At 47.8% G+C, this 25,668-nt stretch overlaps 1 long non-coding RNA gene across 1 annotated transcript; it reads left to right on the top strand.

Annotated features, from left to right (window-relative positions):
• Positions 1-6: 6 nt before the first annotated feature.
• LOC146591886 (uncharacterized) lies at positions 7-25,221 on the top strand. The gene is made up of 3 exons (XR_014896715.1): positions 7-1,041; positions 22,933-23,049; positions 24,932-25,221. It is a non-coding gene; the product is annotated as an uncharacterized LOC146591886 (long non-coding RNA).
• Positions 25,222-25,668: the final 447 nt, after the last annotated feature.

Here is a 25,668-nt window from a genome sequence, read left to right as displayed (position 1 = left end):
GGCAGCCCGGCGCGTCAGCTGCAGGAGCCGGGAGCGGGGCGGGGGGAGCGCTGCCCGCGGCGGGCCCCTCCTGCGCGGGCCGGGGCCTTGAAGAGCCTCGGTGTTGCTGAGCCCGACCGGAGGGGGCCTCGTGCTCTGGGCACCTCGGGCGGCTGCTGCCAACGGCGGAGCGTTCGCGTCGGGCCGGCTGCCGAGGCGCTGGGAGGCCGCAAGACCTGGGCTGCTGCTGGGGACAGCGCTGTCCTGGAAACTCTCCAGGTTAAATTTCTCATGCAATGGAAGTATCATGAAGCCATCAGTTCTGTTTAAAAACTAAAATATTTTTGTTTACCACTGAACTGATATCCTGTTCTTCAATTTATATATAGAAAACAAGATTGGCAATCAGCTAAAGACAGCAAATTCCACAGGCAGAGCCCATCATTGGCAAGAGTCATGTTTTAGTGAAGAAATGGTCTCTAGCAGAGGGCGAATGGATTATTCAGTGCAGCGAGGCAAGCGGGAGGTGAATGGGAGAAGTTTCAGACTAAAACTGACAGAGTTACAGGGATCCTTCAAGGGACTCTGTGGTTCCCTGGTTCCCCTTACATACTACTMTCCTAGCTCTGAGATTCATTGTGACGGAAAGCTTGAAAGACAGATGTAAAAGTTAGTGTGGCATCGTTTTTGTCTCTGACTTAGTTTTTATACACAAAGGTATCTCAAATAATTTACCTTATAATCTCTCTGTACTGAGCTAGTGTATGGTATTAAGCATTAAGAACTTTCAGACTATTCTAGAAACTCGGATTTTCTGTCCCTGAAAAACATTCAAATAATTTTAATGTGGAAAAAAAGAATTTGATCAAAATCTCCAGACTTTCAAGTTGAAAGGACTTGCACTATCAAAATCAGACAATGGGGGAGACTTGTAGAAGAAAACAATCCAAATCCATAGCACACATGCAAGAACAAAGCTGAAGGGAGATCACTGGGTGAYAATATCGCCTTTCTCCAGTACATCACCTCCAAGGATCCATCACTTTTTCCACAGTGATAAGTGTAAGTACATTTTTATAATAAAATCCGAAGGAAACTGTTAAAGTAAATTAAGCTGTGGAAACACTCCCATACAGCAGTGTGCAAACTCCAGCATCCGTTCTGCTGAGGTCAATCTAAGAACGGCAGTGATTCCAGGCATGAGAGGCTCAGAGGAATTAATTAGTTTTTTGCTTCTAGGCTCCCATTTCCAAACTACTTCCCAGTCAGAAGGATCACTCGGTTTATGGGACTGAGAAAGGGCTGGGCCTCCTGACTCTGCCCTATTTGAAATCCAGATTTGGGCAAGGAACTGGGGGTGGCAGAGGCAGGCACGGAGGTTCCCATCTCCTCCACTGCCTCCTCCAGGCCTAATCCGCACTCTTCAACACTGCTTTCAGCTTATCATCAAAGTGCAGCAATGGAAATTAATGAGGTGATTGATAGGAGATCTTAAGGCTACGAGAAATTTAATTTTAGTGTTAGCGCTAGCAATTGTATAACATTTTAATTCCATTTTGTGTGCAGAAGTAGGGACAGAAGGTGTTGTAAAAATAACGTTTATTTTCTGGGTACAGCTGTCTTAAAAAACCCAAGGTTAGAACTCGTCCTGCTGCAATTGCAAGGAGCAAAGTCTTTAATGACCTGCAAATAGCATTGAGAGCRCTAAGAAGTGGGGCTGCAGAAGCAGAGCTCTAGTGTGCACAGCAGAATGTAAAAATAGGCTGCTGCAGCGTTGTTGCTTATCCTCAGTTCCTGAAAGCCTACGGGGAGCTCGGCGCTCTCCAGCGGAGGAGGGATGCAGCCTCCTGACGTAATTTGCCCTGGAGTCTGCACCGCAGAGTGGGAAGCTGTAAGTTCAGCTGTTTTGTGCTGGAACGTCCCCAATCTGTATCTACACCTTTTCCAGCTCCCGTTTTGTGGCTGGTGATTCCTCCTAGCTCCCTGGGCAGTGGCACAGGGTGGATGCCCCCAACCTGGCACTGTGATCGTGGCRGGGCCGTGGGCTCCTGTTGGCATCCTCATGCCTACAGCAAAGCTTGGGATGTGTGGGAGTAGAGACGTGAGTGAGAGAACTTCTCCGCAGATGCAAGTGCTCTTCAGAAGCTCCTACCAACAGAGAGAGGGGTCGGCCCTGCTCCAAGACATAGAAGCACCTCGTGGGGAAGCAGCCGGGCCGGAAGCGGGAGCGTGGGGGTTGGACAGGGAGCTCTGCATGTTGAGCAGCGGGTCTCCTGGCTGGGCGAGGGGCTTGGCAGAGCCAGCGGCTGCCTTACCTGCACAGGGCTGCTCACAGACCAAGGCCAGGGACGCTCCTGCACAGACCCTGGCAGGGTGAGGAGCTGCCCCACTCTGGACGTTGCTGCCGTGGGTGTCAGAGATGCCATGGTCCCAGCGGAGCAAAGATGGGGGCATGCCCTCACACCAGGGATAAGCAGGAACTGCATTATTTTGAGCTGAATAAATGAGTAAAGAAAAGACAGGGCTCTGAGGGCTGCAGAGCATGAGTGGAGAAAGACAAGAAAAAACAGTGAAGAATCAAAATTTGTTATTAGTTGCTACTAAATTAAAYAAATAAGCTGTAACTAACGGAGATGAGCACAGGTTCTCTTCTGAGACACAAAATCCTTGGATGGTCAGGCTTGTGGAAGCATTTCCAACAAAACCTCCTGGGAAAATGCAGTTCCTTCAAACCAAACATGGCAGTTTGGACGAGCTTGCAGAGGAAGCTGGTCTCCGAGCAGCCCATCTAGCTTTCCCAGTGGTGCAGGTTAAGCTGTGGTTGGTGCAGAGCTGCCCAGGCTCCCAGCTGCCCAGGTCCATCTGAGGCAGAATCTGGCAGCTTGGGTCTCTGTTCCCACTCAGTTTTAYCTAGTATGCTGAGTGAGGGAGGGATGAATCCCTTCTGCAATTTGTTTTTCTTTTTATTCCAAAAGAGGACTTTGCATAAAATAAAAGAAGCCATTTTTTTTAAGCTTAGGTTTTTGTAGCAATTTAAAAATACAGTATCAGCTTTCCTTATGGAAAGGAAAATTTGCCTGCCAYTCAGCTCTGCTAATCATGCCACATCTCGATGGATTTTGTTGACAGGGCTCTGGGATTATTGGCATATCTGGGGATTTTGTTTGTTTTTTTCTAAACATTGCATAGGGCAAAGAACTGAGATTATCATGCTCCTTGTGTACAAGATAATGGCAGCAGAAAAGCCAACCAGGGCCTTCTCCTGTGTAACTGCCGTAGAATATCACCTTGGGTTTCTGTCCTGCAACTGGCYGTATGAAGGTAGATTTTTAGCAATTTTAGTATCTGGGCCTAAATCCAGACATGCAGCAAAAGATAAAGSTTATAAATGATGTGACTGGAAAAAGAATAGCAAATCCTAATAAAAATCTCATGATCTTGATAGCTCCATTTAATATTTTGAAAGGTTAAGCCCATTTCTTAGAGATTCTTTGGCAGGAGGCTTGTAGGATGAGATGGCTTTTAGACAGAAGGACAGCTGGGGAGATGCTTACCGAGYGCCTGTGTATGTGGGTCACCCAGGAGGAGGCAAAGTGCAGAGCAGAAGCTGCTGGAGAAGTGGACCTGGAGAGACAGCGAGATGCRAAATTGGTCAAGCCCCAGTAAACAAGATTTGGAAGAGATTTGGCGGCCTGGGAGGTGGGAAGAAATAACTTAAGCTTCATGCTCACATCAGGGGGAGTAAATGGAAGGATTTTAGCAACAATGATTCATCTAAAATTACAAGGGATGTAGGTTTTGGTAGCTGCATTTTGGACAGACTGGAGGTAAGGCAAAGCCAGTATCCAAGACTGGAGAAGAGGATGCTGCAAAAATGAGAGAGAAGATAACAGGGATATGTGAGAGATGGATGTTAGGATGCAAAAAAAAAGGCAGATAAATGCACACACGCACACACGCACACACGTAGTGTGTAGGAAGCAGAAACAGGATTTGTAACTTTCAGGATGCAGAGAATAAGCCATGTCTGAACAAAATCATTTGAGTGGTTATGACTGCTCAAATTTCATGCATTTTATACAGTGGTTAATCACCCTCACTGATAAAAATGTGTCTAATTTTCAATGTGGATTTGTCTGGCTTCAGCTTTCAGCAATTGACGCTTTTTATATCTTTTCTGGCTCGATTAAAGAGCCATTTAATATTTCCCTATGAAAGTACTTCTGCAGTGTAATCAAGTCACCCCTCAATCTTCTTTTGGATAAGCTGAACAGATTGTGCTCTTTAAATCTTCTGCTGTAAGGCACTCGCTCTAGCCCTCAAATCATTTTGCGTAGGTCTTTTCAGAATCTCTTTGATTTTTCAACACTTCTTTAAAAAATCAGTAATCTTAAGCTATGCCTCTGCAGACCCTGGACCCTCCCACCATGGTCCCCAGCAGTGTCCGCAGCTGCTTACCCATTGCCTCTGGGCAGCGACCCACCAGCGCCTTGAGACGTCAGCAAGAGCTGACATCTGTGTTTGCCCTACACGTCGGCCCATGGCCGGGCCGTCCTGCTTGTCCCAGAGCTGCCTGGTTTTGTCAAAGCCCTCGAGAAATCATTGGAGACTTCACTCAGTGGCCACCTTCATAGTTTTGCCCACAGCAGCTCCCATGTGTTGCTCATTGCAGCTGCCAGGCTTGCAGGGCTCGTCTTCCCAAGAGCTCCCCCGAGCCCATGATAAAAGGCATCACATTTACAACCTCCACCAGCCAGGTATCAAGGCAGTTGCAAGTTAAAGAGCTCAATAATCCAACTCCCACATCCTGCGGTTCCCACTCTCGTGGGTGAAYGCTCTCTCATCTGTCCGAATCAGCTTTGTTCCTCTCATCGCCTGTGCAGTCACTGTATCTCCAGGCAGACCTCTGCTGTGCCCCAGTGAAGAGGGGTGCTCACAGGGCTGCTCCCTCGCTTTCCTCCCAGCAAACACCAGTGTAAGAAGTGAGTCCATCTTCCCTGCAGCAGCCCTTTCCTTCTTCCTTCTGGGTGCACCTTTCATGCCTGGCACCCATTGCTCTGCAGATCTTCTGGAAGATGTCCCGATCCTGACATGCTGAAGAGGGACGTAGTATTAGCTGTCATCTCTCTGTTTCTCAGACCATGGTCTCACTGCCTTGTTTCTGCATTTAATCTGCCAAGGCTTATGATCCCTTCCATTTCCTTTGCTTACTCACCATTTCGGTTTTTGAAGGATGCCTCAGTTTCTGACCACAGCCCTCACCCTGCGGCTGGGCCGTGCCACCTTCCTTCCTCCTTGCAAGCCGTTCTTACTGAGGGCATGTTGGTACCTTCATGCTGTCCGAACAGACTGAATTCCCTTAGCAGCCGTTTTTAGCTTCTTTCGAACAGCAGTGCTTGTGTTTGCACCATTTGCCTCCTGCGAACCGMGGCAGCTGGCAGCAGTGGGGTCAGTCACGGCAGCTCTCCTGGGAGAGGGGCACGTGGCTGCAGCGTGGGGCACAGCTGGAGCTGGGGACTCGGTGACCAGCCGTGCGCCGCTGGGCAGCCCGACTGCAGCCAGCTCTGCAGAGGCCAGCAGCCACCCCATGGCGCAGCAGAGGCACGCGCACAGCTCTGCGYTTCTGGGAGGCTGCACGCTTTGATTGTAGCGATCACGTGTCTGCAGTTATCGGCTATATTGGCTGGACCTATATTGGCTGGTTACTTGATAAAACCGCTTATCTTGAAATGGCTGACAACTTAAAGGTAGGTCAAATTAAAAGTAAACAAAAGCTTTGATTTGCAAAATCTGAAATCAATACCAGATACAGAGGCTTATATAAAATGCAGATAACAAGAGGGAAAAAAACGTTGCTTCACCACTTATCCAAAATAAGAGCCAAATCTCTCTCTCTTTCTGCATCTGCTAATGTGCCATAAGCGCTTACCAAGCCCACGAGCTAGAAATTCACTTTAGCGCAACCCCACGCGGTGAGTTGCRCCCGCCAGCGAGTGCCACACGTTGTGGGAACRCGCTGCAGCCCCTGCGCCCACCCACCCTTGGCTTGTGGGGGTTCCCTCCCCTCTGCATCCCCCAGGCTCAGCTTGCCGCTGCCTGCTGGCATCTTCACCCCCTAGAAATGCCAGTGTCACATTGCCAGGCCAGCGGCCAGCTCCTGTGCTTGAATAAACTATTAGCAAATCATTAACACAGCCAAGGGTAAATGCTTGCTTTTTCTCACCTCGTAAGGCAATATGCTAATCTTGGTGTGAAATAGTTTCATACCCTGAACTGCATATTTTGCATTTGCCTGTTGCCTGACAGCCGTACTTTGCACAGATATAGCTGAGATTAGTATGTGCAGTTTACTCSTAGCAGTGAAGAGKAATGGGGAGCTGCAGCCATTCTGGGAAGAAAGCTGATCCCCGGCTCTGGAGAGAAAAATTACTGTGGGTTTAAGTTATCATTTCTTTATTAACCCCCAACTCAACCTATCATTGCTAATTGCCTGTTTTATAGTAGCAGTGGCTCAGTGCACGCGCTGAGTTGCGCCCGCCAGCGAGTGCCACACGTTGTGGGAACGCGCTGCAGCCCCTGCGCCCACCCACCCTTGGCTTGTGGGGGTTCCCTCCCCTCTGCATCCCCCAGGCTCAGCTTGCCGCTGCCTGCTGGCATTTCACCCCCTAGAAGAACCCTGCGGGACTGTGCCTCTCGCTTTGGCTTGTTCACCCACCCGGAGTCACCGCTCCCCAGCGACACACGGGGATGAACTACCGAGAGCAGCAAGGGCTTTGCCATCTCRTCGTGGTTTCAAGTCAAAATTGGACGCCATCCTGGAAGCAATGTTTTGCAAAAGTCCCGTTTACTTCAGGCAAGCACAAAGTCCAAAYGCTCACAGTGCTATGGGGGAACAGGGGGAAGGCAATGGCCACTATTCGCCGTGCTGGGAGAGTGGGTTTGTGACGCCTTCTGCTGCAACGCAAGTGACCGTGTCTGGCTTCGCCTCCCCTGGGCTTCCAGGGCCTCCTTCTCCTGTGCGAGGGCTACACCAGTGACTTCTGTCTGCCTCGTGCTACTGGCAGGCTCAGGAAGAGCTGTGAATCCCACTGCTCCAGCTGACCTTGTTATGCTGCTATCCGTGAGTGCCAGGGCCAGCAGGGACCTCAGTGGTGTCCATGCACGGTTGTGTGCAAAGGGGCACATAGCACCCACAGTGGTGGCACTGACCCTGGGACATCGGGAGTTGCGTGGAGCTGCCATGTCCAACACTGACCAAAGCAAAAATCGCCATTTCCTCCTGCCAACATGATTTCCCCCTCCAACTCCATCCACACTGCTGGAGCCGTAGCCGTAGCGAGTGGATGGTCTGGGTGGGTGGGAGTGGTGGGAGGGGAGGCGCTGCTCCTCTTGGCAGTGGCAGGTTCAACACGCTCGCTAGCGACACGTCAAATGGAAGCACTGCAGAGCTTAGCTGCAGATGGAAAGCACTTTCTAACTAGAAAGGTAAGAAAGTTGTTTTTTTGGAAGATGGAATTTCCCCAGATTATATTTTCCCTCTGCTGATGACCGATGTCCCCAGAAAATGTCYCTCTTATCATCTAGGAGTCCCTTTTTCTCCAGGATGCACAGGGCTCATTTCCTTTGCAAGCTCCTGCTTTCCTCCTCCAMTTCCCCCGTTTTGGCATCGTGTGGCCTTTCCGTGCATCAAAGTTCTCTCAGGGTTTTTTCCTCCTTAATTGTGAGAAGCACCAGCTCCATCTGTTTGCCTGCAATCAGCATAGATCCCTCCTCTCACTGACTGCTCTGCCTGTGCAGCAGCTCTGGGCGCTGTGGCTTCCCAGGGCCCGCAGTCACGCCAGTGCAGTGGCACAACAGCGCTGGCTTTGAGGGCTGCCTCGTGACGGGGAGACAGTCCATCCTTCCCCCGAGCCCACACGCGGCTCGGCTCCAGCTGCTTGTCCATGCCTCGTCCCATCTCCCTTGCTCGTCCCTCCCCGCGTCTGAGACCAGCGGGGCAAGATSGTGGCAACTGCCAGGGAGCCCCTTGTCCTCCCCGTCCAGCCGCTTAGCAGCCACAGCAGCACATTTCCCATTTGCTTCCCCGACTTGCGAAGCCTTCTGAAACGCTCGGCTTTGGGGTGAAGTCCTCCAGCCGGCAGAAGGTGATAGAAGTGCCCCAGACTACCAGGTGTGCCAGAGTAATGCTGACCTGCCAGTGTCCATCTCTGAACGCTCGTGAGGAGCATGAGCAGTCACAAGGTGCCGGAGGGAAAAAAAGGGCTGTCCTTGCAAATGCTGCGGAGACAAGCTGGGCCTGTGCAGACAAACCTAACCTCACTTTCACAAAATAATTTGAATAAATTACCAAACAAACTATCTGTAAGCTCATAGAAAGTAACGAGGTAGCGAGTAACAGTTAATGTGGATGCAGCTAATGTGCTTTTGTCAGGAGAAAATCACATCAGACTGCCTCACCTGGTCGCTTTGCCGGGCTATGAAGTGAAGGGAGGAGGGAGAAATGGAATCACAGCATCATCAAAGGGCTGGGGTTGGCAGGGGCCTCTGGAGATCATCTAGTCCAACCTTCCTGCTGGAGTAGGGTCACCTAGAGCATGTTGCCCGAGACCGTTCCCAGACAGCTTTTGAGCATCTCCAAATATGGAGACTCCATAACCTCTCTGGGCAACCTGTAAAGATGCTCTGTGGCTTCCCCAGGACAAATCCCAGTGCCATGCCTCGCGGCAGTCTCTGCAGCACTCGTCAGCACTGGTGAAGCTGCAGCCAATGCTGCAAAGCGGCAAAGGAGAGGCCAGATGCTGCACTTGTCAAAGGTGCCCAGTGCCTCAGCACCAGCTGGGGTGCGTGCACCGAGCTCGCCGCATTCAGCAGAGTCGTCCTGGCACAGTCGTACGGCTGCCTGGTGCCTTGCGTGATTTGGTCAGAAATATAGTTATTCCTTTTGAAGATAAAATCAAGGAGGGAGGCTGCAAGCACCTTAGTTGTTGATAAATTAGCAATGGATCAGAAATGGTGAAATTTATATTTGTTCTGTTTATAGACAAATCTATGCTGAGATACTACCAGAGTTCAGCGGCAGGGTGTGTGGGGTTGTAGGTGACTCTGCACAGAAGACAGTAATGTCATACTGTTGAGAAAAAGCAACAAAACCCCAAGGAATCTCATTCGTAGGGAGTTCAACTTGATATGAGGAAGGCTTCATCCAGAGAATAGTACCACAACGTGGGCCCTGACTGGCAAGGRAGATCTGGGCGAATGGGAGAGAGTCTCCAGGAGATCAGGAAGACCAGTCAGAGGCCAAGAGTTGATTATTTGTGAGAAAAGCTTGAAAGTGTGAGCTTATTTCAGCTGAGAAAGGAGACGATTGTGATGGCCTCTCAATGTCTTGAAATATATAGAAAACTAATTAAAAGGATGAGAGAATAGTTTAGAAAGGGAAAGAAATCATGTACTGAAATTCCAGAAAGGAAACTTGAAGTCTGATAACTCTTTAAGTATAACTGAGCACTGGAATAAAGCAAAGGTTGTTGGATCACCATGAAGGGGGAGTTTTCAGGACATGCTAAATATTTCCCAGGAATGTGGTCAGATAACTGAGCCTGACCTGGGACAATGGGATGAACAAAAATGACCTCTGCCGTCTCTTTCAGCACTTTTGTGTAGTGTCTTGTTCTTTTTCATTCTTTTACAAAAAAGAAAAGTATTTTGCTAGTTTATTTTTAAATCTAATGTATGTATGCAGCTCTGTTCATCTTGGCCAAAGCAGGAGGGGAACAAATCAGGATGAGCTCAGTGATAGCCATGAGCTGAGCTGCTAATATTGTACCATTCTTATACATTTTTTTTTACATATGTTTCTAGATCAGCCCCAGGCAAAGCTTCTGAGGGATCTGTATGGTGAAAAGTTCTATTTTCATAGAAATAGTTGATTGCCATCATAATACTAGTACTGTATGATTTTTTTCTTTTTAGAGGTCCATGATAGAGGCTGGGATCCTAGGTGACAGGGACTGTGCTCTTGGCCTTGTCCTGGGATGCCACCACTGGTGGCAACTGAGTACAGAGAGGAGGGGGAACATGTGGTGAGCAGAGGCCAGGCAATATCAGCAGGACGAAGAGTGTCATGGTAAGATGGAGCTTCATGGCCCCATGGAGGTGATGAAGCATTTTACTTACAGATGTTGCTGTTTGGGAGATTACCATTATATTTAAAAGCTGGAGGATCATGGAGTCAGGTCCTCTAGCACAGAAAATGTTATTTCTCATACCAAAATGAGCTTTTAAAAATTGTTATTCAACTAAATCCTGCCTTCCAGAAAATGCTCCCCATTTGGATTTATACGCATGGAGAGGGGGAGAGGTGTTCTGATAGCAAGCCTTCCTCACTACTAAAAATACACCTTGCTGCTTATTTATGTTTGTATCGTTTCCACAGCAGCCAGTAGTTCTTGTTATTCTTCTAGAATGAGGAACCTTTAGATCTCAGCATTTTCTCCCTGAATGTGCTTATTTGTCATAATTGCTGCTTCTTGAACCTTTCTGACAAACTAAACAGGTCCATTATTTTCCAGTCACTAACTGAAAATCATTTACGAGCCCTATGATGCAGTTTTTCTTTTCTCTGCAGCCTCCCCATCTCTTAGGAAGTGGGGCTGTGAGTGTCAAAGGCATCATGTCAGCACAGGTCCCACTAGTGCCATTGCTGGAAGTAAAATCCACCTTCTGCTTCTCTGCCTCCTTACCACGTCCTTGTTTAACTGTTCAGTGACTGCGCTGGCCATGGTCAGGACAGTTTTGCCCTGATGCTCCACATACAGTTACTGCGTGACCCCTAGATCCTTCTCAGATGTTTTGCTTCCCAGAACATAGACCTTCATCCACAGCTGTGGCCTCTGGTTTGCATTACCAAGGAGATGAATGTTTCTGACTGTTTAAATATATGTTGTTTGAATGGGACCAGCTTGCCAACTTATCTGGATCTTTCTGTGCGACTGCTATATAATTGCTGTTTATCATTCCACCCCTTTTTTGTGAAATCCACTAATTTTATCAGCAGTGATTTTATAATCACTCCCAGATAATGCCTTACCAGGCAAGATTAAAAAGATGAATAAGATTCAGCTCTAATCTCTTGCAGTATGGGTAAAAACACAGACTGCAATCATGGAAACAGAAGAGCTGTAGGCAGGAAAGCGCTGTTCTGGGTAAGCTTCGATACCGGAGCTCTCCCAGGCGCCGCATCACTGCTGCCGGCACTGCAGTGCCGGAGTGTCCTGTGCCGCGGTGCTCCCACTCCCAGTCCTGCATGGCAGAAGGCTCCGGACACTGCTGCTGCCAGGGCTGGCCCAAGAGCCCCCGTGCCGCATGTACCCGGTCCCCTGTGATCTCACACAGTGCCTGGACTGCGCTTTCCAGCTCCATGCAGGAAGCCCATCACTGCTGGCTTCTGCCCCACACTCCTCTTGCATTTCTCCTGCGTGTCCCTCTCGGCTCAGGCTTTATTCTTGTTTTATTCTGGTTACTGTAGAGCAAAATCCTAGAAGTGTTATACACACATCCTTGTCAAGATTTAAGTCCTCTGCTTTGCATGGAGCATGGAACAGCTCAGGTGACAGCTTGTCCTGCTCATGCAGGGCTGGTTGCCCAATGGCTCGTGCAATAGTGTGACATGGCCAGGGACCTCCTCCCCTGCCCTCCGTGGGGAGGTTGCAGTAGTTTGCTATAGGCTGGCCTCTCTTGGATAACTTTTTTGATGGGGTCATTTTTACATCACCTTCAGCTCTCAGAGTAGGTTCCTTTTCATTCTTCACTGTCTTGACTTGGCTTTCCTTCGTGTACGTTGCCTGGCTCTTTCTAACTTCTCCCTGGGGGCTCTCAGGTTTAGGGTGAGGTCCACCAGATTGCAGCCTGCCCTGGCCATACTGACTTGCTTTCTACCAACAGCAGAGGAGACATCACCACTGTAGACATCTTCTCTGCAGACACCCAAAGCTGGGAGAGATTAATGCAATTTGTGCTTCACTTGAGTTCTTGCTTCACATCCTCCCATTTTGGGTTTCTGGTATCTTGGTCTTTGTCTCTGGCTTCAGCAGTCAAGGTCTTTTTGTTTAGTGTCAGCTCTTGCTGCAAAACTCAGCTGTGACAGTGCTGATTAGACTTGCTTTCCTTCATTAGCTTTACAGGCAGTTTTCATTCCCTTCAATGGTCTTTCCTTACTAGTCCATATACGCACCTCTGCAAACAGCTGCTATTTGAACCACATCTTGTGCTTGACTACTCCAATACTTTATTCAAAATAAGCAGAAAACACCAAAAGAAAGTTTAACTAGTTTCCTAAGTCACAGTCACATCCTCGAAATAGCAATGACACTTTTGCCCTGTTAAGAATAAAGGGTGACTCAGGCTCCCTGACACACCGGGCACTGTTTCTGCTTGGTGTCACAGCTGCAAGTGTGAACAGTTGCAGGCTCACACAGCATCTCCCCAGCTTGTTGCTTTCGTTATGGGGTACTGGCTAACATCCGCTGAGTAGCTCCGTCTACAGTCGTTAAAATCACCTTTTCAGCTTGACAGGAAGCACATGCATGACTCCTCTGGAGTACGTACCAGAGGGGCAGGAGCTGCACAGACGTTCCTAGTCACCCATCCTGGGAGAGCATGTGTGCCAGTTTCACATGGAGATCACACTTGTAGCTGTGCATGCCTGGAAGAAGAGTTACAAATCTAGTTTGCAGTGTGAAGCTTAGAAAGAAGGCAATGTACATTTTTCTCACAACTAACTGTACTGAGAGTGCCCCGGCAGGCCCTGCTTGCTCTCTCTCTGGGGCTACTGCTTTTAACTTCAAGCTGAAGATGAACATGAGGTGTGTCTCCTTCGCAGAATGAGGCTGTGGAAGCAACGTCTTGCTCAGTCCCATCTACCCCTGACTGTATCGTGTCGTGGAATGATCCCTGCATCCAGGTGCAATAGTAAGGGTATTGTGAACTGTCTTGAAAGACTCTTGTGCTGTTAATTAATACTGTGAGCAAGCATTTGGGATCTGTGATGCTGCAGGTGGAAACTCTTTGGCTCCTTTCAGAAGACAGATGTTGGAATGAAGTTTGATTCTGTGCAATAACACGCTCTTCTCTGCATGTACAAAGGAGCACAGGGGAACTGTGTCAGGTGGGAACCCAAGTGATGCCCTGCCTGGCTGCTCCCAGGTCTGGCATAGGAGAGCCCTCAGCCCATCTGGGCTTGTCTCCACGTGCGGGAGCATGGAGACTCGGGGGACCTCAGTAACCTGGACAGAGATGTGAGCCCCTGCCCAGCCCCAGGAGAGCATCAGCTTGTGACCCCCCGTCATGGTGAGCCACAGGACAGGACCCCTGGGCACCTGCTGACAAGGGTCACTGCTGGGAATGGGACATGTGGTGGGACACAGGTGAAGGGCATTTGGGGATTGCRCAAGGCTTGTTATGGGGTGCTTAGGGGAGGAACCAAAGGCAGGGAAAGGGAGGAATCARAGCGGTTTTGAGGAGGTAAAAAATGTGGGAAAATAGAGGGGTAAAGGGATAAAAAGGTCTTGTTATGTGTAAACCCTGCTGGTCAGTACGCTTGTCTGGCCACGTCCTGCACCTGATTGGCACAGTTTGTCCTGTCTTCTTATTAAAATCAATTTCTGACTACTCTCCTGGGCGAGGGCTCTCTCTTCTGTGTGTGTATATGTGCATGGAGCTGCCATGGGACCCTGGGTCACAGGGACCGTGTGTCTGGGGTGCCAGCAATTGGCACGAGGGAGGGTTTGTAAGTCCGTGTGTCATTGCCAGCAGCTGTTAAGCCGGGCTAGCTGGGGAAGAGGTTAAGTGGCCTGGAAGCCACATATGTGTATATAGATATATATGTGTATAAATATGTGTGCGTGTTGGATGTGTGTGTGTATGCCTGCCAGGAACACGTTCCCAGCCCTCCCCTGGCCGGCTGCAGGGGCGCAGAGCAGCCACAGCCACTCTGATGCCAGGACCGTGGCTGTGGCTGGGCTCAGCAGCCCCCAGGGCCTCCAGCCAGTCTTGCCTCCATGCTCATCTCCTCTGCGAAGTCGCATGTTGACTCTGCACCCACCCTGCACCACAGCACCACCATACTCTCACCTCACAGCTCGTCTTTTGCCCAGATGCTGATCTGTTATTTATAACACATCCATGTCAGCTGCATTTTTATTCTTAGGGCTTTCCATCAATTATACCTGTGACACTCCAGGCTTCCTCCCTCCCCTCTTCGCTGAAGTTAGGCATGACATATTAATGCCCCACATGAATTTTTCTCCACTTCTAGACTTCTCTGAACTTGAAATCTCATTTAGCTGAACAGTGCCTAGCATCACTCAACACATTTCTTCTAGTTTTAATGATCTTTTTTGCCATTTGCTTTATTTTTGAGGTTGCTGCAAGACCTAAGCAAAAGAACTTAAATACTAATGACAAGAAACATTTCTTGATATCATGTGAATCATCTTTGTGGGAGCAGCATAAAGAGGTGGAAAATAGTGTGTAAATATAAATGAAAATGGATTTGGAAGTGCAAGGCTGGTATCTACCATGTTAGCTGTTTCAGCAGACTCTGAAAGTTCTGTATGACCTGTTGGCTGTGACAATCTCAGAACAGCTACAAATTATTTTACAGCTTTTCCCTGGATTTGGAAGGACATTCCTGCAGGTTATATGACCAACAGTGCTGACCACTGCAAAGAGCAGCACAGCAGTGGGTGCCTGCCATTACTTACTGCTGCTCGAAGGTCACAAGCACTGGTGACACTCCTTGCCCACCTCCCAGCACTGAATGTGGGGTCAAGGGCTGCACATTCGAGCAGGTCAGTGGCTGGAGGCTGATTCAATACCCACCTGCACGTCTATCAGGCAGCACATGGACCAGGCACTAAGGCTGCAAATAGAAACACATGCCACAAACACGGTGGTGAGGAAAAAAGGGTGAGGAGCTAGTTTTCAGCTGCTTGTGTGTCAGTACTGGGGATCAGTTAGTAGGCAGGAGGAATGAAAAATTCACAGTCACAATTAAGAAATTGTGTCTGTAACACAGATACAACTGATGTCACTGAAACCAGGATGATTTTCATAGCTCGAAAGATATAATGACCACTTATGACCTATTGAAAAAGGCTCTGTCAGGAAAAAACAGTGTGATGTAGGCATCCGTGCTAAAGATATCACTGCTTCTTTTAAGGATATTGACAATGTAAGTCACAAGGTCTGGAAAGTGCAAAAGGAGCTGTTGCATGAGATGGGCAGTTGCTGCTGTCTGGACCAGCCACGGCAGCGAGTGGGAACTGAGCCAGGGCACTGCTTGGCTTGGCTTGGCCTGGGGCACTGCTTGACTTGGCTTGAGCACCGCTCCACTTGGCTTCGGCACTGCTTGGCTTGGCTTGTGGCACAACTTGGCTTGACTTGGGGCACCACTCTGAATGGCTTGGGCACCGCTTGGCTTGGCTTGGGGCACTGTTGTCTTGTCTGGGGCATCACTCAGCTTGACTGGAACATCGCTCAGCTTGGCTTGCGGCGTGGCTCAGCTTGACTTGGGGCACCCCTCGGAGTGGTTTGGGGCACTGCTCGGCTTGTCTTAGGCATCACTCAGCTTGACTTGGGGCAAAGCTCAGCTTGGCTGGTGCATCACGTGGCTTGGCTTGGGCACCACTCGGCTTGGCTTGCGGCACCTCTTGGCTTGACTTGCAGCACTGCTTCACTTAGCTTGGGCAGTGCTTGGCTTGGCTTGGCTTGAGGCACCGCTCCACTTCGCTTGGGCAGTGCTCGGCATGGCTGGCTAGTATTCAAACATCACTTCCTCCAAGCTCAAGAGCGGTGCATCCCTATGAGTAAGAAGTGCAGCAAAAGGGGCAGGAGACCTGCATGGGTGAGCAAGGAGCTCCTGGCCAAATTCAGACGGAAGAAAACACAGACTGTGGAAGAGGGGACAGGCTACTTGGGAGAATTACAGGAATGCAGTCAGAGTATATAGAGATGCTGCGAGGAAGGCTAAGGCCCAGTTGGAATTGAGTCTGGCAAGGGATGTCAAGGACAGCAGGAAGGGCTTCTTCAAATACATCAGCAGCAAGAGGAGGACTAGGAAAATGTGGGCCCACTACTGAATGGGGCGGGGGCCCTGGTGACAAGGGATGCAGAGAAGGCAGAATTACCAAATGTCTTCTTTGCTTCAGTCTCCACTGCTAAGGGCAGCCCCCAGGAATCCTGCAGCCTGGACGTGAGGGAGAAAGTCCAGAGAAGGGAAGACTTTCCTTTCCTTGAGGAGGAAAGGATTAGAAACCTTCTGGGCAGGCTAGACATCTACAAATCCATGGGCCCAGATGGGATGCACCCACAGGTACTGAGGGAGCTGGCAGATGTTGTTGCCAGGCCCCTCTCCAGCATCTTGGAAAGGTCTTGGAGAACTGRAGAGGTGCCTGAGGACTGGAAGAAAGCCAGTGTCACTCCAGGCTTCAAAAAGGGCAAGAAGGAGGACTCAGGAAACTATAGGCTGGTCAGCCTCACCTCCAGCCCTGGGAAGGGGATGGAACAGCTCATCCTGGATGTCATCTCCAGGCATATGGAGGAGAAGAAGGTGATCAGGAGTAGSCAGCATGGATTCACCAAGGGGAAATYCTGCTTAACCAACCTGATAGCCTTCTCTGATGGAATGACTGGCTGTGTAGATGAGGGGAGAGCAGTGGACGTTGTGTACCTTGACTTCAGCAAGGCCTTTGACACTGTCTCCCATAACATCCTCCTAGAGAAGCTCAGGAAGTGTGGGTTAGATGAGTGGACAGTGAGGTGGATTGAGAATGGGCTGAAAGGCAGAGCTCAGAGGGTCGTCGTCAGTGGCATGGAGTCCAGGTGGAGGCCTGTTGCTAGTGGTGTCCCCCAGGGCTCAGTACTGGGTCCCATCCTGTTCAACTTCTTCATCAGTGACCGGGATGAGGGGACAGAGTGCCTCCTCAGCAAGTTTGCTGATGATACCAAGCTGGGAGGAGTGGCTGACATACCAGAGGGCTGTGCTGCCATTCAGAGAGACCTGGACAGGTTGGAGAGTTGGGCGGAGAGGAACCTCCTGAGGTTCAACAGGGTCAAGTGCAGAGTCCTGGACCTAGGGAAAAATAACCCTAGGCACCAGTACAAGCTGGGGTCTGACCATCTGGAGAGCAGCTCTGCAGAGAAGGACCTGGGAGTGCTGGTGGATAACAGATTGACCACGAGCCAGCAATGTGCCCTTGTGGCCAGGAAGGCCAACGGTGTCCTGGGGTGCATTAGGCAGTGTTGCCAGCAGGTCAAGGTGATCCTGCTCCTCTCCTCAGCCCTGGGGAGGCCTCATCTTGATTGCTGTGTCCAGTTCTGGGCTTCCCGGAACAACAGAGACATAAAGCTACTGGAGAGAGTCCAGCGTAGGGCTACGAAGACAATCAGAGGGCTGGAGCACCTGCCCTACAAGGAAAGGCTGCGAGAGCTGGGCCTGTTCAGCCTGGGGAAGAGAAGGTTGAGGGGCGATCTTATCAATGTCTATAAGTACTTGAAGGAAGAGTGTCAAGGGGACGGGGACAAACTCTTTTCAGTTGTCCCATGTGACAGGGCAAGGGGCAATGGGCAGAAATTGAACCACAGCAAGTTCCACCTGAAAGTGAGTGGGACTTTCTTCCCTGTGAGAGTGACAGGGCACTGGAACAGGTTGCCCAGAGAGGTTGTGGAGTCTCCTTCTCTGGAGGTATCCAAGGCTCGCCTGGATGCAACCCTGTCTACCATGCTCTAGGTGACCCTGCTGAGCATGGGGGTTGGACTAGATGATCTCCAGAKGTCCCTTCCAACCTTACTGATTCTATGATTCTATGGCTTGAGACACTGCTCCACTTGGCTTGGGGAACTGATCAGCTTGGCTTGGGCACCACTCGACTTGGCTTGGCTAGGCTTGGGGCACAATTTGGTTTGACTTGAGGCACCACTTGGCTTGGCATGGGGCATCACTGGACTTAGCTTGAGTACAGCTCTGCTTGGTTGGCAGCACCACTGGGCTTGGGTTGGGGCATCACTAGGCTTGTCTTGGGGTACCACTTGGCTTGCCTTGGTGCATTACTTGGTTGGTTTGGCCTGCGGAACTGCTCAATTTGACTTGAGGTATTGCTCAGCTTGTCTTGGGGCACTGCTCAGCTTGTCTTGGGCACTGCTTCACTTGGGGCACTGCTTGACTTGGCTTGCAGCACCACTTAGCTTGTCTTGAGGCATTGCTCAGCTTGTCTTTGGGCATTGCTTGGCTTGGTTTGTGGCATCGCTTGGCTTTGCCTGCAGCACTGCTTGGCTTGTTTTGGGTTACCATTTGACTTGACTTGGGCACTCTTCTTTCTCTTGGTTTAACATGTGAAAAGAAGAGGAATCTTACTCAGTTTTGTCACCATCACCTGCTGACTGGGATGCCCTCTCCTCGCAGCCTCTCTGTGGCAGCATGGGTGCAGCAGGCTTAGGTCATCGGTTCCACTCGTGYCTCCTGAGGGGATGGTCTCCCCTGTCACTCCCCTTGCAGAGTGATCCTTGGAGTCAGAATGGCCTCACGGGTATTTTGCAGCATCAGAAGATCTTACTTCTTCCAGATGCACCCTCGGGACCCTGCACACCTGGCGTGGTGGGACTTCCCTGGTGGTGCCAAAACACATCACAGTCCCACAAAGAAATAACGCTATTGCCATGCCTGAATCCCTCTCACTGAGAGCTTTTTGTTACAGGAAGAAGAAAATAACCTGGACTGTTTTCTCAACAGAGAATTCAGTCATGATGTTGCCAAGAAAATGTTTCCCTCAGCTAGGTTCTGAGTTTCGCACATCAAACAGTACACAAGATGCTCAGACAGATATAGATTTTGGAGGGTATTCCTGCCCCAAGATTCCAGGAAAGCTTTAGATACCTCACCCTCAGGAAGTCAACTGGCACAATAATGTGTTTTACAGGTCCCTCTGGAACTCCAGTGCTGGAGCCGAACACTGGATCAGAGGTGTTCACAAAAATTCGTCCTGCACCCCATAGACTTCTCTATTGAGATACAACATATTTTTAAGGATGATTGTAGTATTTTATTGATGAAATGCTTCCTTTGACTATGAAATCCTAGAATTTTTGAGGCATCTGAAATTCCATTTCTAAGAGAAGCTCTGCCTAGCTCCCATATTTGGTTTTCTCCCATTCTCAGTCTCTTGTGTAACCCATAGTCAGTATTAAGTGACAGTGAAATGCAGCTCCATTCCTCCCTAGTTTTTTTCCAGCTCAGAGTTTTTTCTGAGGTAGACAATCAAATTGTCACTCAGCTTTGCTGTCCATAACTGCAGAGAAATATGTTGTAGACATCATGGTCACAGCTTCCCTAGCCTCTTCTCGGGCACCTGCTTCATGAGAATTTATCTTCAGAAGACATCTGAGCATTGCTGAACTAAGGAGTGATACAACTGTTTTCAAGACACGTCAAAAAAGGAATTGAAATTTGAATCCTTGTTTTCTGCTTGCACAAGTAATTGGGAATTGCTGACCCATTTTAAAATAAGTCTAAATTCCTGTTTCTAAAAACTCAGATTTAGAACAGTGACATTGGTGTCAGTGACGTGCTTGCTTCACAAGGCAGACTGGCTTACATCTTGTGACCTGAAAGGTAGAAAACATCGGAAGAGCAGTACTGGGTCAGACGTGCATTGCCCAGCATCATGTCTCCAGTGGAGAGGCCTGTCACCGCGTATGGGAACGCAGTGCTTCTCCAAAGTGCTCTCCCGGGCTCAAAGGCCCGGAGCATAGTGGCTTGCTGAGCGCAAGGTGGTATCATTGTGTTTAACAGTCCTTTAGGGATGTGCCATCCATGAACTTGTCCTTTTACTTCTTGAACCCATATAACCTTTCAGCACCCTCAATTTCCTGAGACAATACATAACATCCCGATACTAACATCCATGCCCCCAGGGCCATGGTGCCTGCAGGATTTTGCAGTGAGTCAGGATTGCTGCCAGGCCAGAGTTCTTTCTTTGGGAATTTCCAAGGCTGAGAGCTTTTGCAAAAGCTGTCTCAAGCCGTCACCCACCATAGTCATCCCCTGGATGTTTAGCTACAGAAGCATGTGCCACCTCAGAAGCTATCAGAAACAACTAATCTTATCCCATGGCTCAGGAGGACTCCTGGTGGCAGGGGGAGTCCACTGAGCCCCTCAGGAACTGATGCCCTGGCTCCACAGGATCATTCCTGTGCCATGAAGAGCCTTGTAACTCACCTATGGGACTGGCCAGCAACTCCATGGGGACCTGCCTTGCTGTCTCGGGGCACAAGACTACCGACACTGCTGTTGGTCCACACGCAAGATGGCTGCTACACAGCTGGCGATGCTGGCTGCTGTCAGCTTGTCCTTTCATTGCCCTCTCTGGGAACTAGTGCTGTCCCCAGCCAAGGCGGTGACTCCGTAGTGGAGATGCAGAGTGAAAGCCTCCTGGCCTCGTGGCACGGAGCCATCTGCGTGGGTGGGTGCCTGCTCCGCCGGGCTGCGCTGGGGCAGTGTGGTCCCTGGCAGCATGACGGACACAGATGGCATCCACGGCGTGCTCCCACCACCATCTACGCCTGCCGCGAGAGCACGGGGAGCTGTCAGCTGTGCTGGCCGGGGGTGACCTCGATCCAGGTGCAGCGGAGCAGGTCACTTCCCACAGGCGCGGGTGATCTCAGGCTCTTCCGATTGCTGAATCTCCATCAGGACGCTGCTGTCCTCTCTGCGTTTTGAATCTGGGGAGCCCAGAAGACAGTTTCTTGCCTTCAGAGGTCCACCTAAATGCAAGCATTACTCCTGCGGAGTTTTCCCTAACACTGCTTTTATTTCACAGTCAGGAAAACACATTTATACATTTTCTCTGATTCATCTTCTACCAAAAAATGATTTTCAGCCAGGATGAGGCATGCTGATTCTGCTGGCCCAAACATAGTCCAGCACTGACAGCAGGATTTCCTGTGGTTCTTAGTTAGAAGACTGAAACTCCTCCTCTTTTGCCAGACTTTCTTTCAATGACTTTGCATAAAATCTGTCACCCCTGTATCAGCTGCCTGTCTCTCATATGCTGGAGACCGGGTCAGTTTTCAAACTATAATACAGCTGCTTTCTATTTACAGATGTCTGACTAAGTACTAGAAAGCAATCTACTGGAAGGATTTCTAAAATTTTGAGCAGGAGTTTGGACTAGAGATCTCCTGATGCCCCTTCCAACCCAGCTGATTCTGTGATTCTAAGGAAGTGGTTGAGATCTGTGGTTTGGTGTTCATCCAAGGTGAAAGTTTCCTCCGTGTACTTCTTTGATGGAAGCATCATATTTTTTCCTGTAATTTTGGGTATTTTGGATTTACATCTTAGAGGAGGACTTCTGGTTTTCCCATTACGTTGTAGGAGGGTTTCTAAAGTAATTTGATGTTTTCATCCATTGTAGGACCTTGTTCTTCAGTGAAACTTAGATTTTGCATTAACAGATCTAATGATGATATCTTTGATGCACTACCTTCTCCATTGCCTTGGAAAAGAGCCTTTTGAATAGCAATTATTTCTATGAAGAGAGTAGGAGAGATTCAGGCCCTTCTGGAAGATTCGCTTTGCAGTGTTCATCAAAAGCAAAGTCATGCTAAGAACTTACCCTAAATTCTTATTGAAGGTATATTACATTTTCTTTTTAATCTTTTTAATTCTTTTACATAATCTTTTTAATATATAATGAATGGAGATAATAAGAAACAGAAATCACAGTTAAACGGAATTTATGGTAAGTGGAAGAATGATAAGGGAAGCTAAAGACATCAGGAAGAAATGAGTGTCAAGTCCTGCCAAGGACAACGAAGAGGTGATTTAAAAATACAGCAGGAGCAAAAGAAATGTCAACAGTAGTATATTTGCCTATCGATGTATGGAGGTGGTAATATAATAGTGTAAATAATGTTGTGAAAATGGAAGAGAGTTTGATATTTCTGTTCTGCGCGAGAGAAGCAGCAGCGCAGTGGACTCGGTTCTTGTACAGCAGATGACGTACTTGCTGAYGCTGCAGTTCCTAAGGGGAGCGTGCGGCAATGTCTGCGCACGCAGACTTACCCAGGAGCCGCGGCGGGCACCCGCGCTCYTATCTGCACGCAGAGCTTCCTCGAGCACGGCTGCCTCGTGAGCAGACAAGTGCTGTGAGGTGCAGCAGCRTCTGCGAGCCTGATCACTCTCACTCATGAACCCCGTGACAGCCCTCGCGCGGCACCGCTCACTACGGTCATGCAAATGGCTAAAACTGCCAAAAGATGAGGCAAGAGGAGAGTTCAGAAAAAGCAGTAAAAATGCCCAGACTGTTCTCTATGTTATTAATAAGTTGCGGTTTCCAAGAAAAGCTGGGACCTGTTCAAGTAGTAGAACTGTGCAATTAATATAATTTTTGATTTATTGCAGTAAACTTGAAAACATTGTGGCTATCAGGAAAGCCTTTTTATCTAGAAGCAGTGTAATGGTTAAATAAAAAATTAGATCTGTGAAAGGAGAGGTGCAGCTGGGAAGGGGGAGATTCCCATTTGCTGCTTTGCACTGAATTACTGTGAGCTGATTTAAGGATAATTGCCCAGAAGAGTAAGGGGGGAGCATTCCACCTGAGTAGAGGAAGAAGAGGTTGCTCAGCAAGTCACTGCTCTGAACAGCCCCAGAGAGGGTGTGAGCCAAAATCTCAGTTCACCCTTTTCCTCTAACTTACTAAGTTTGTGCTCAGAAGTAGCATCCAAGCACTTCTGAGTCATTTCCTGTGACTACATGATGCCTCAGATATTCTGAGTTGGGACTAGGAAAGATCTTCGGTGTCCAAGACATACAGTGATTGCATTTTATTGCTTTATTTTCCTCTTTTGGTAATCACATTTCCAATTTTGTAATCAAGAACTTAACATTTTACTTTTCAGGAAGAATCTTGTATGCTTTCCCCTGAAAGCTTAGCTGATGCAGAGCAGAAGCTCATACGGTGTGGAGCAGTCTTTTCAAACAATCCTGGCTTCTTTTTTGAAGACAATGTTGAAAAGGTAAACATGAGGATGTAACACGCTCCAGTTTGGTAGGAAAATTGACTTAAAGCCGTGAGACATTTGGATTTGAAAACTTAGTGTACAGTGCTAATAAAGAACCATTAACTGACTGTAAAAGGCTGATGAATTTAAAGTGTTCAACAGGAAATCATTTTTTTGGCTGAATGTGTTTCTAGAAAGATTCCTAAAGGATTGCTACTGGTTTTGATGGTATTCAACATCTTAATCAGTGTTCTAAAAGCCAGTATAAAAGCATAGATGTTGAAAATGTACAGATGATTTACAGTTAAAATCATAGGCTGGGGACCACAGATGAACAAGCAGCTCCATGTGAATATGTGTGCAAGGCTGTGGTGCAGCTGATGCACGAAAAGGGCAGCAGCAGGTAGAGGTAATGAGACTGTACTACTGTGTTTGGCAGAGGTGAAACCAGTGCTGGAAACTGGCATCCAGAATTTTGCATTTTAAAAAGTTATTAAGACATCTGAGAGGATTCAAAAAAGAAAAATGAAAATTATTTGAGGTTTGGAGAAAATGCCTTACTTTGATCTTTTTAAGTCTTACAATCTTGTCAGAGCAGAGGTTGAGTAGTGACTTCATTACAATGCCCAAATACCTTTCTAGGGAGAAAATGAGGTTTAGATATAAACAATATAATGGAGGTGCAAAGCTAGCTGATAAACTGTTCTCAGAGATAATTTACCACTATCTCACCACCAAAGGGCATGAAGTTCCCCTCATATGAGGTCTCAGAAGAGTTGGGAAACTAGTTCTACTTAGTATTTTGGCAGGTGACAAGCACAGAATCTACCTGCAAAAAATTCACAAATACAAGACGAGGAATAACAACATGGGACTACAGCAGAGGATCCAGGTGGACAGCAACAGGGCACAAATATATATGGTTAATTATTTCATTTTTGCAGAAAGTACAAACTCCAATTTTAATATGCATTCACAGAAGATTTAAGAACTTAAAAGCAGTTTAAAATCTTTATTAGATTTAGCGTACATCATTTGATCATCTAAGTTCACTAGCCGATTTATCAAGGTCCTTTTCTAATATTCAGTATTCATGATTCTATCAAAATACCAACAAGAATCAGTGGAGGGTACCTGAGCTGCACAAATTGAAAGAGAAAGTAAGGCAGGGAAGTTCTGTAGTGAGAGAATATCTTTTATTAGGCCAGTCAATATTGACAAGATTTCAGGTACATGGTTTTTTACTTGCTTTAATAAAGACATAGCAAGCTGCATGCATTTTTACTGTCACGGTGGTAGTCAATTCTCTGCCTCCCAAGGTCTATAAATCTAGGCTATCCATCTTATTGAACTTCATGGTTTTGCTAAATATTGACTGTANAAAAAAAAAAAAAAAAAAAAAAAAAAAAAAAAACTATCCTCTGTTCTAGGAAATTTAGCCTTTCGAAGCACTAGAAACACATGTTATTGGTTAGGATTATCACCTATTTGTACAGATTAATTGCAGTCCCATTAGGTCCACTAATTGTAAGATGACTGCTCATTTCCAGGCAGTGACTAACTGATCATTATCCATCATAGCACAGTCCAGAATAAACGTTACTTCACCTTACATTTCAGATATTTTGGATGAAAATTTTATATTTTATTTTTACATATTCTAATGACATTTTACCATTGGCTGCATGGGGCCTTCAGCATATGTCTCCCAAATCTGAACACTCATAAGAACATAGCTTTTCCTTTTGAATGTCACAGACAGATATTTAAACAAGGTACTCATTTGTTCCGGGCTTGGTTCAGCTTTGCAGAAATTCTTGGCTTTGTCAAATTGTTCATCTCTTTGGAAAGACCCAGCTCATGGATCATACCACCATCCACCCATTTCTAATTACAGGGTTCCCTCAAGATTCTGACGTCAAAAGCCAGACACAAACTGAAGCGCGGTACTGAGATCTACAGCCTTATGTTGGTTCATGCTGTGACCCAGATCTGAAGTCAACAGGGGGCGAAGAAGCTCACTGTAACCTTGAGAAGGTTTCTGTTCCGTATGTAGAAATATTGGTTTCTGTGGTTGGAATGTGGTTGCTCAGGTTCATCTTTTTAGGTTTTGGGTTTTATTCAGCTCTAGAAAGGACTCACTTTCAGTGCTCTACTGGTACATAAAGATAAGAAGAAAAGCAGAAAGCATATATAATGCATTACGTATATATACATACGTACCTATGTAAATATATATGTATACATACATACATATAAATGACTAAACCTTTTTCCTCAGCTGTACAGACCTTATGGAAATACAGGAATCTTCCTGTGGACCTTTAGAAATTCCTTGGCTGCAATAGCTAATGATCCTCCCGTGCTGATTTAACCAAAGCATATTTGCTTGCCCAGGAGTCATCATGGGATGATAGTTCAGAACTACATTTCAGAACAGCAGCTCCTCTGAGGAAATAGAAAAACAAGAGAAAGCTCCCAAGATACTTGTTTCAGACTGACAGGCCATCAAATCTTTTTGTTTGTTTGTTTGTTTTCAGGAATGATGAAATATTCGAATGTTCTCAGCTTTAGAAGAACTAGGAGATGCCCCAAGGCAACCTTGCGATAAAAACTAGGCAAATTATACCAAAG

This window comes from Rhea americana, unplaced genomic scaffold (genome assembly GCF_003343005.1).
Source record: "Rhea americana isolate MKP2758 unplaced genomic scaffold, rheAme1 scaffold_354, whole genome shotgun sequence".
Lineage (NCBI taxonomy): Eukaryota > Metazoa > Chordata > Aves > Rheiformes > Rheidae > Rhea > Rhea americana.
Note: the sequence above shows the minus strand (reverse complement) of the source record. Positions and strands in the feature narration are given on the sequence as shown.